Source organism: Lolium perenne, chromosome 3 (assembly GCF_019359855.2).
Source record: "Lolium perenne isolate Kyuss_39 chromosome 3, Kyuss_2.0, whole genome shotgun sequence".
Taxonomy (NCBI): Eukaryota; Viridiplantae; Streptophyta; class Magnoliopsida; order Poales; family Poaceae; genus Lolium; species Lolium perenne.
In genome coordinates this window covers 94,117,173-94,128,400 of record NC_067246.2, presented here as the reverse complement: position 1 = coordinate 94,128,400, position 11,228 = coordinate 94,117,173, and positions in this window count along the sequence as shown.

Here is an 11,228-nt window from a genome sequence, read left to right as displayed (position 1 = left end):
CAAGACGGTTATTCATTCAAGTCTGAGAATAATGGTTGTTCTATTTTTATGAATAATATCTTTTATGGTCGAGCACCTGAAAAGAATGGCTTATTTCTGTTAGATCTCGATAGTAGTGATACACATATTCATAACATTGTTGCTAAGCGAATTAAATTGAATGATAATTCTACTTATATGTGGCACTGTCATCTTGGTCATATTGGAGTGAAACGCATGAAGAAACTCCATACTGATGGATTACTTGAATCACTTGACTTTGAGTCACTTGATAGATGCGAAGCATGTCTAATGGGAAAAATGACTAAGACTCCATTCTCTGGTATTATGGAGCGAGCTACTGACTTACTGGAAATCATACATACCGATGTGTGCGGACCAATGAGTGTAGCATCGCGCGGTGGTTATCGTTATGTTCTAACCTTCACAGATGATCTGAGTAGATATGGGTATATCTATTTCATGAAACATAAATCCGAAACTTTCGAGAAGTTTAAGGAATTCCAAAGTGAAGTAGAAAATCAACGTAACAAGAAGATTAAATTTCTACGATCTGATCGCGGAGGTGAATATCCGAGTTATGAGTTTGGCATGCATTTAAAGAAATGTGGAATACTTTCACAATTGACACCGCCGGAAACACCACAACGAAACGGTGTGTCCGAACGTCGTAATCGAACTCTCTTAGATATGGTTCGTTCTATGATGTCTCTTACTGATTTACCGTTATCATTTTGGAGTTATGCATTAGAGACAGCCACATTCACTTTAAATAGAGCACCATCAAAATCCGTTGAAACGACGCCGTATGAATTATGGTTTAATAAGAAACCTAAGCTGTCGTTCCTAAAAGTTTGGGGTTGCGAAGCCTATGTAAAAAAGTTACAACCGGACAAGCTAGAACCCAAAGCGGAGAAATGCGTCTTCATAGGATAACCTAAGGAAACTATAGGGTACACTTTCTATCACAGATCCGAAGGCAAGATCTTTGTTGCTAAGAACGGAACCTTTCTTGAGAAAGAATTTCTCACTAAAGAAGTGACTGGAAGAAAAGTAGAACTCAATGAGATTGATGAATCTTCACTCATTGATCAGAGTAGCGCAGTACCGGAAGATGTTCCTGTGCCGCCTGCACCGTCAACAGAGGAAGCTAATGATGATGATCATGAAACTTCAAATGAGATAGCTACTGAACCTCGCAGATCGACAAGGGAACGTGCCACTCCTGATTGGTATGATCCTTGTCTAAATGTCATGATTGTGGACAACAATGATGAAGACCCTGCGACGTATGAAGAAGCGATGATGAGCCCAGATTCCAATAAATGGCAAGAAGCCATGAAATCCGAAATGGGATCCATGTATGATAACAAAGTATGGACTTTGGTAGACTTACCTGATAGCCGCAAGGCTGTCGAGAATAAATGGATCTTCAAGAGAAAAACAGATGCTGATGGTAATATTACTGTCTATAAAGCTCGACTTGTCGCAAAGGGTTTCCGACAAATTCAAGGTGTTGACTACGATGAGACTTTCTCACCTGTAGCGAAGCTAAAATCTGTGAGGATTTTGTTAGCAATAGCTGCATTTTTCGATTATGAGATTTGGCAGATGGATGTCAAAACGGCGTTCCTTAATGGAGACATTGAGGAAGAGTTGTATATGGTACAACCCAAAGGTTTTGTCGATCCTAAAAATGCTAACAAAGTAGGCAAACTTCAGCGTTCAATTTATGGACTGAAGCAAGCATCGAGAAGTTGGAACCGACGCTTTGATAAGGTGATCAAAGACTTCGGGTTTATACAGTGTCATGGAGAGGCCTGTATTTACAAGAAAGTGAGTGGGAGCTCTGTAGCATTCCTGATATTATATGTAGATGACATATTATTGATTGGGAATGATATAGAACTATTAAGTAGTGTAAAAGGTTATTTGAATAATAGTTTTTCAATGAAAAACCTTGGTGAAGCATCGTATATATTAGGCATCAAGATTTATAGAGATAGATCAAGACGTCTAATAGGGCTATCACAGAGTACATACCTGGACAAGATTCTAAAGAAGTTTAGAATGGACGAAAGTAAGAAAGGATTCTTACCTATGTTACCAGGCAAAGTCTTGAGTAAGACTCAAGGTCCGGCTACGGCAGAAGAAAGAGAAAGGATGAGTCAGATCCCCTATGCCTCGGCAGTAGGCTCTATCATGTATGCCATGTTATGTACTAGACCGGATATAGCACATGCTGTTAGTTTGACTAGCAGATATCAAAGTGATCCAGGAATGGAACACTGGACAGCGGTCAAGAATATCCTGAAGTACTTAAAAAGAACTAAGGATATGTTTCTTTGTTATGGAGGTGACCAAGAGCTCGTTGTAACAAGTTACACCGATGCAAGTTGGAACACTGATCCTGATGACTCTAAGTCACAGTCTGGGTACGTGTTTATATTGAATGGTGCTGCAGTAAGCTGGGCAAGCTCGAAGCAGTGCACGGTGGCGAAGTCTTCAACAGAATCGGAGTACATAGCGGCTTCAGAGGCTTCATCAGAAGCGGAATGGATGAAGAGGTTCATTGTAGAGCTTGGTGTGGTTCCTAGTGCATTGGACCCACTAGTCATCTACTGTGACAACATGGGTGCCATCGCCAATGCACAAGAACCAAGGTCACACAAGAGGCTGAAGCATATCAAGCTGCATTATCATTCGATTCGCGAGTACATCGAAGATGGAGAAGTAAAGATTTGCAAAGTACACACTGATCTGAATGTAGCAGATCCGTTGAATAAAGCTCTCCCTAGGGCAAAGCATGACCAACACAGAATGACATGGGTGTTAGGTACCTTACAATGTAATCTAGATTATTGACTCTAGTGCAAGTGGGAGACTGTTGGAGATATGCCCAAGAGGCAATAATAAAAGTGGTTATTATATATCTTTATGTTTATGATAAATGTTTATATACCATGCTATAATTGTATTAACCGAAACATTGATACATGTGCGTTATGTAAACAACAATGAGTCCCTAGTAAGCCTCTTAACTAGCTTGTTGATTAATAGATGATTAGTTTCATAATCATGAACATTGGATGTTATTAATAACAAGGTTATATCATTATATGAATGATGTAATGGACACTGATGTCTACAGGTGCTTCTATTCTTGTAGACAGTGTTGGGCCTCCAAGAGCAGAGGTTTGTAGAACAGCAGCAAGTTTCCCTTAAGTGGATCACCCAAGGTTTATCGAACTCAGGGAGGAAGAGGTCAAAGATATCCCTCTCAAGCAACCCTGCAATCACGATACAAGAAGTCTCTTGTGTCCCCAACACACCTAATACACTTGTCAGATGTATAGGTGCACTAGTTCGGCGAAGAGATAGTGAAATACAAGTGGTATGAATGAATATGAGCAGTAGTAACGGCGCCAGAAAAGTGCTTGCTGGCGTGCAGTTGATGGTAGTAATATTGCAGAAAGTAAAGATGTAGTAAAACAGTAAACAAGCGATGATTGCAGTATTTGGAAACAAGGCCTAGGGATCATACTTTCACTAGTGGACACTCTCAACATTGATCACATAATAAATAAGTTCTCTTCCTTTGTGCTACATATACTCTTGTTGGATAATGAACACCATTCGTTGTGTAGGGCTACAAGAGCTCCCTCAAGCCAGAGTTAACAAGCGCCACAACATTCAACATTCATATTTAAGTAACCTTTAGAGCATAATAGATCTTTGCAACTTAAACCGAGTACTAACATAGCATACACACTGTCACCTTTACACTATGAAGGGGGAATAAATCACATCAATACTATCATAGTAATAATTAACTCCATAACCTACCAGAGATTATGATCATAACCTACGCCAAGTACTACACGATGCACACACTGTCACCATTACACCGTGAAGGAGGAATAGACTACTTTAATAACATCACAAGAGTAGCACATAGACTAATAGTGATACAAAGCTCATATGAATCTCAATCATGTAAGGCAGCTCATGAGATCATTGTATTGAAGTACATAGGAGAGAGATTAACCACATAGCTACCGGTACAGCCCTTAGCCTCGAGGGAGAACTACTCCCTCCTCATGGGAGACAGCAGCGTTGATGAAGATGGTGGTGGTGTCGATGGAGAATCCTTCCGGGGGCACTTCCCCGTCCCGGCGGCGTGCCGGAACAGAGACTCCTGTCCCCCAGATCTTGGCTTCGCGATGGCGGCGGCTCTGGAAGGTTTCTCGTATCGTGGCTTTTCCCGATCGAAGATTTAGGTCAGGGACCTTTATATAGGCGAAGAGGCGGAGTCGGAGGGGCTGCGGTGGTCCCACATAATAGGGCGGCGTGCCTGGCTCCTTGGCCGCGCCGCCCACACGTGTGGGCCCCCTGTGGCCCTCCTCTGGTGGCTCTCGGGTGTTCTGGAAGCTTCGTGGAATTCTAAGATGTTGGGCGTTGATTTCGTCCGATTCCGAGAATATTTCCTTACTAGGATTTCTGAAACCAAAAACAACAGAAAACAGCAACTGGCCCTTCGGCATCTCGTCAATAGGTTAGTTCCGGAAAACGCATCAAAACGATGTAAAGTGTGAACAAAACATGTAGGTAATGTCATAAAACTAGCATGGAACATAAGAAATTATAGATACGTTGGAGACGTATCAAGCATCCCCAAGCTTAGTTCCTACTCGCCCTCGAGTAGGTAAACGATAACAATGATAATTTCTTAAGTGACATGCTACCAACATGATCTTGATCAACATTATTGCAAAGCATATGAGATGAATGCAGCGATTCAAAGCAATGATGAAGACAATGAGTAAACAACTGGATCATATAGCAAAGACTTTTCATGAATAATACTTTCAAGACAAGCATCAATAAGACTTGCATAAGAGTTACTCATAAGCAATAGATTCAAAGTAAAAGGCATTGAAGCAACACAAAGGATGATTAAGTTTCAGCAGTTGCTTTCAACTTCAACATATATATCTCATGGATAATTGTCAACATAAAGCAATATAACAAGTGCAATAGGTAAACATGTAAGAATCAATGCACACAGTTGACACAAGTGTTTGCTTCTAAGATAGAAAGAAGTAGGTAAACTGACTCAACATAAAGTAAAAGAAAGGCCCTTCGCAGAGGGAAGCAGGGATTAAATCATGTGCTAGAGCTTTTTAAGTTTTGAAATCATATAGAGAGCATAAAAGTAAAGTTTTGAGAGGTGTTTGTTGTTGTCAACGAATGGTAGCGGGCACTCTAACTACCTCATCAACCAGACTTTCAAGAGCGGCTCCCATGAAGGACGTTATCTCTACCAGCAAGGTAGATCATCCCTCTTCTCTTTTGTTTACACATGTACTTTAGTTTCATTATTTATGGATGACACTCCTCCTAACCTTTTGCTTACACAAGCCATGGCTAACCGAATCCTCGGGTACCTTCCAACATTCACATACCATGGAGGAGTGTCTATTTGCAAAATTAAGTTGCTTACTGATAGATCAGAGCAAAACATGTGAAGAGAATTATTAATGCAAGTTAATTAATTGGGGCTGGGAACCCCATTGCCAGCTCTTTTTGCAAAATTATTGGATAAGCGGATGAAGCCACTAGTCCATTGTGAAAGTCTGTCAGAAGTAAATGACAAGATCGAAAGATAAAACACCACATACTTCCTCATGAGCTATAAAACATTGACACAAATAAGAGATAATAGCTTTTGAATTGTTTAAAGGTAGCACATGAAGTATCTGCTTGGAATGGCAAAGAAATACCATGTAGTAGGTAGGTATGGTGGACACAAATGGCATAGTTTTTGGCTCAAGGATTTGGATGCACGAGAAGAATTCCTCTCAATACAAGACTAGGCTAGCAAGGTTGTTTGAAGCAAACTCAAGTATAAAATGGTGCAGAAAGACTCACATATGAACATATGGTAAGCATTATAAGACTTTACATCGTCTTCCTTGTTGTTCAAACACCTTAAGCAGAAAATATCTAGACTCTAGAGAACAATCATGCAAACCAAATTTTAACAAGCTCTATGTAGTTCTTCATTAATGGGTACAAAGTACATGATGCAAGAGCTTAAACATGATCCATATGAGCACAACAATTGCCAAGTATCAAATTATTCAAGACATTATACCAATTACCACATGCGGCATTTTCTGTTTCCAACCATATAACAATGAACGAAGCAGTTTCAACCTTCGCCATGAACATTAAGAGTAAAGCTAAGAACTCATGTGTTCATACGCAACAGCGGAGCGTGTCTCTCTCCCACACAAGCATGAATTTATTCAGAGAATGAAAATAACAAAACAAAAATAAAAACAAACAGACGCTCCAAGTAAAGCACATAAGATGTGACCGAATAAAAATATAGTTTCAAGAGAAGAAACCTGATAAGTTGTCGATGAAGAAGGGGATGCCTTGGGCATCCCCAAGCTTAGATGCTTGAGTCTTCTTGAAATATGCAGGGATGAACCAAGGGGGCATCCCCAAGATTAGACTCTTCACTCTTCTTGATCATAGTATATCATCCTCCTCTCTTGACTCTTGAAAACTTCCTCCACACCAAACTCAAAACAAACTCATTAGAGGGTTAGTGCATAATCAAAAATTCACATGTTCAGAGGTGACACAATAATTCTTAACACTTCTGGACATTGCATAAAGCTACTGGAAGTTAATGGAACAAAGAAATCCATCCAACACAGCAAAAGAGGCAATGCGAAATAAAAGGCAGAATCTGTCAAAACAGAACAGTCCGTAAAGACGAATTTTTTAGAGGCACTGGACTTGCTCAGATGAAAATGCTCAAATTGAGTGAAAGTTGCGTACATATCTGAGGATCATGCACGTAAAATTGGAAGATTTTTCTGAGTTACCTACAGAGAACCCTGCCCAAATTCGTGACAGACAGAAATCTGTTTCTGCGCAGTAATCCAAATCTAGTATGAACCTTGCTATCAAAGACTTTACTTGGCACAACAATGCAATAAAGTAAGATAAGGAGATGTTGCTACAGTAGTAAACAACTTCCAAGACTCAAATATAAAACAAAAGTGCTGTAGTAAAATAAAGACATGGGTTATCTCCCAAGAAGTTCTTTCTTTATAGCCATTAAGATGAGCTCAGTAATGTTAATGATACTCTCGCAAGAAATAAGAGTTGAAGCAAAAGAGAGCATCAAGAAGCAAACGAGAAACACTTTTAAGTCTAACCCACTTCCTATGCATAGGAATCTTGTAAATAAACAAATTCATGAAGCATAATGCAACAAGCATAGGAAGATAAAACCAGTGTAACTTCAAAAATTTCAGCATATAGAGAGGTGTTTTAGTAACATGAAAATTTCTACAACCATATTTTCCTCTCTCATAATAACTTTCAGAGGCATCATGAACAAACTCAACAATATAAGTATCACATAAAGCATTCTTATTCACATGCATAAAATTATTACTACTCCCAACATAAGCATAATCAATTTTATTAGTTGTAGTGGGAGCAAATTCAACAAAGTAGCTATCATTATTATTCTCATCATCAAATATAGGAGGTATAGTATCATCATAATAAACTTTATCCTCCATAGTAGGCGGCACCAGAAGACCACTATCATTATAATCATCATATATGGGAGGCATATCATAATCAACATAAACTTTCTCCTCAATACCCGGAGGGCTAAAGAGATCATTTCCATCAAAACCGACCTCCCCAAGCTTAGAATTTTCTATATCATTAGCAACAATGGTGTTCAAAGCGTTCATACTAATATTACTACTAGCATGCAAATAAGGTTCCATAGGTTTTTTAATTTTCGCATTAAACCATTCATGTCTTGACTCAGGAAATAGTTTAAAAAGTTCACAGATGTTTTCCATTATGCCTTACTAGTGTTTAACAAGAAACAAAAAGATGCAATTGCAGGATCTAAAGGAAATAGCTTCGAGCACACACACAATGGCAACAGAAAAGTACTTAGTTACCTGGGACCGGAGTATGAGTACCTTTTACCTTTCCTCCCCGGCAACGGCGCCAGAAAAGTGCTTGATGTCTACGGGTGCTTCTATTCTTGTAGACAGTGTTGGGCCTCCAAGAGCAGAGGTTTGTAGAACAGCAGCAAGTTTCCCTTAAGTGGATCACCCAAGGTTTATCGAACTCAGGGAGGAAGAGGTCAAAGATATCCCTCTCAAGCAACCCTGCAATCACGATACAAGAAGTCTCTTGTGTCCCCAACACACCTAATACACTTGTCAGATGTATAGGTGCACTAGTTCGGCGAAGAGATAGTGAAATACAAGTGGTATGAATGAATATGAGCAGTAGTAACGGCACCAGAAAAGTGCTTGTCAAGGCGTGCGATTGATGGTAGTAATATTGCAGGAAGTAAAGATGCAGTAAAACAGTAAACAAGCGATGATTGCAGTATTTGGAAACAAGGCCTAGGGATCATACTTTCACTAGTGGACACTCTCAACATTGATCACATAATAAATAAGTTCTCTTCCTTTGTGCTACATATACTCTTGTTTGATAATGAACACCATTCGTTGTGTAGGGCTACAAGAGCTCCCTCAAGCCGGAGTTAACAAGCGCCACAACATTCGACATTCATATTTAAGTAACCTTTAGAGCATAATAGATCTTTGCAACTTAAACCGAGTACTAACATAGCATACACACTGTCACCTTTACACTATGAAGGGGGAATAAATCACATCAATACTATCATAGTAATAATTAACTCCATAACCTACCAGAGATTATGATCATAACCTACGCCAAGTACTACACGATGCACACACTGTCACCATTACACCGTGAAGGAGGAATAGACTACTTTAATAACATCACAAGAGTAGCACATAGACTAATAGTGATACAAAGCTCATATGAATCTCAATCATGTAAGGCAGCTCATGAGATCATTGTATTGAAGTACATAGGAGAGAGATTAACCACATAGCTACCGGTACAGCCCTTAGCCTCGAGGGAGAACTACTCCCTCCTCATGGGAGACAGCAGCGTTGATGAAGATGGCGGTGGTGTCGATGGAGAAGCCTTCCGGGGGCACTTCCCCATCCCGGCGGCGTGCCGGAACAGAGACTCCTGTCCCCCAGATATTGGCTTCGCGATGGCGGCGGCTCTGGAAGGTTTCTCGTACCGTGGCTTTTCCCGATCGAAGATTTAGGTCAGGGACCTTTATATAGGCGAAGAGGCAGAGTCGGAGGGGCTGCGGTGGTCCCACACAATAGGGCGGTGCGCCTGGCTCCTTGGCCGCGCCGCCCACACGTGTGGCCCCCCTGTGGCCCTCCTCTGGTGGCTCTCGGGTGTTCTGGAAGCTTCGTGGAATTCTAAGATGCTGGGCGTTGATTTCATCCGATTCCGAGAATATTTCCTTACTAGGATTTCTGAAACCAAAAACAGCAGAAAACAGCAACTGGCCCTTCGGCATCTCGTCAATAGGTTAGTTCCGGAAAACGCATCAAAATGATGTAAAGTGTGAACAAAACATGTAGGTAATGTCATAAAACTAGCATGGAACATAAGAAATTATAGATACGTTGGAGACGTATCAGACACACCCAATTAAGCGTAGCATAAGATCACGTCATTAAGTTATTTGCTATAAGCTTTCGATACATAGTTACCTAGTCCTTATGACCATGAGATCATGTAAATCACTTATACTGGAAAGGTACTTTGATTACATCAAACGCCACTGCGTAAATGGGTGGTTATAAAGGTGGGATTAAGTATCCGGAAAGTATGAGTTGAGGCATATGGATCAACAGTGGGATTTGTCCATCCTGATGACGAATAGATATACTCTGGGCCCTCTCGGTGGAATGTCGTCTAATGTCTTGCAAGCATATGAATAAGTTCATAAGAGACCACATACCACGGTACGAGTAACGAGTACTTGTCAGGAGACGAGGTTGAACAAGGTATAGAGTGATACCGATGATCAAACCTCGGACAAGTAAAATATCGCGTGACAAAGGGAATTGGTATCGTATGTGAATGGTTCATTCGATCACTAAGTCATCGTTGAATATGTGGGAGCCATTATGGATCTCCAGATCCCGCTATTGGTTATTGGTCGGAGAGAGATCTCAACCATGTCTACATAGTTCACGAACCGTAGGGTGACACACTTAAGGTTTGATGTTGTAATAGTTGAACTTGAATATGGAATGGAGTTCGAAGTATTGTTCGAAGTCTCGGATGGGATCCCGGACATCACGAGGAGTTCCAGAATGGTCCGGAGAATAAGATTCATATATAGGAAGTCATATTCCAAGTTTGGAAATGATCCGGTGCATTTATGGAAGGTTCTAGAAGGTTCTAGAAAAGTCCGGAAGAAATCACTTTGGAAGGTGGAGTCCCGAAGGGACTCCACCTCCCATGGCCGGCCAACCCTAGAGGGGGGAGTCCAAGGTGGACTCCACCAAGGGGGCCGGCCACCCCCCTTCATGGAAGGGTGGGAATCCCACTTGGGTGGGAGTCCCACCTTGGGTAGGTTTCCCTACTACATGGAAGGTTTTGGGTTGGGGTCTTATTCGAAGACTTGTAGTCCAACACTTGGGGTTCCACCTATATAATGAGGGGCATAGGGGAGGGGGCCGGCCACCACAAGCCACCAAGCTGGCCGCACCCCATAGAGGCCGGCCACCCCCTCTCCCAAACCCTAGCCGCCCCCTCTCTCCTCCACCTCTCCCGCACGCTTAGCGAAGCTCCGCCGGAGTTCTCCATCGCCACCGCCACCACGCCGTCGTGCTGCCGGAGTCAAGGAGGAGCTACTACTTCTGGTGCCCGCTGGAACGAGGAGAAGGACGTCGTCTTCATCAACACCGAACGTGTGACCGAGTACGGAGGTGCTGCCCGATCGTGGCACCGTGATCAAGATCTTCTACGCGCTTTTGCAAGCGGCAAGTGATCGTCTACCGCAGCAACAAGAGCCTCATCTTGTAGGCTTTGGAAATCTTCAAGGGTGAGTCTCGATCATCTCCTCGTTGCTCCCGTCTTCTAGATTGCATCTTGGCTTGGATTGCGTTCTCGTGGTAGGAAATTTTTTTGTTTTCTATGCAACGAATCCCTACAAAAGGAGGTAGACTAATGTCGGGTACCCGAAGGGTAGTGCCCCCATCAGCTCATATGGCACAAAGAATTATGAAGAACATGAGAAAAATAGATCAAGCTAC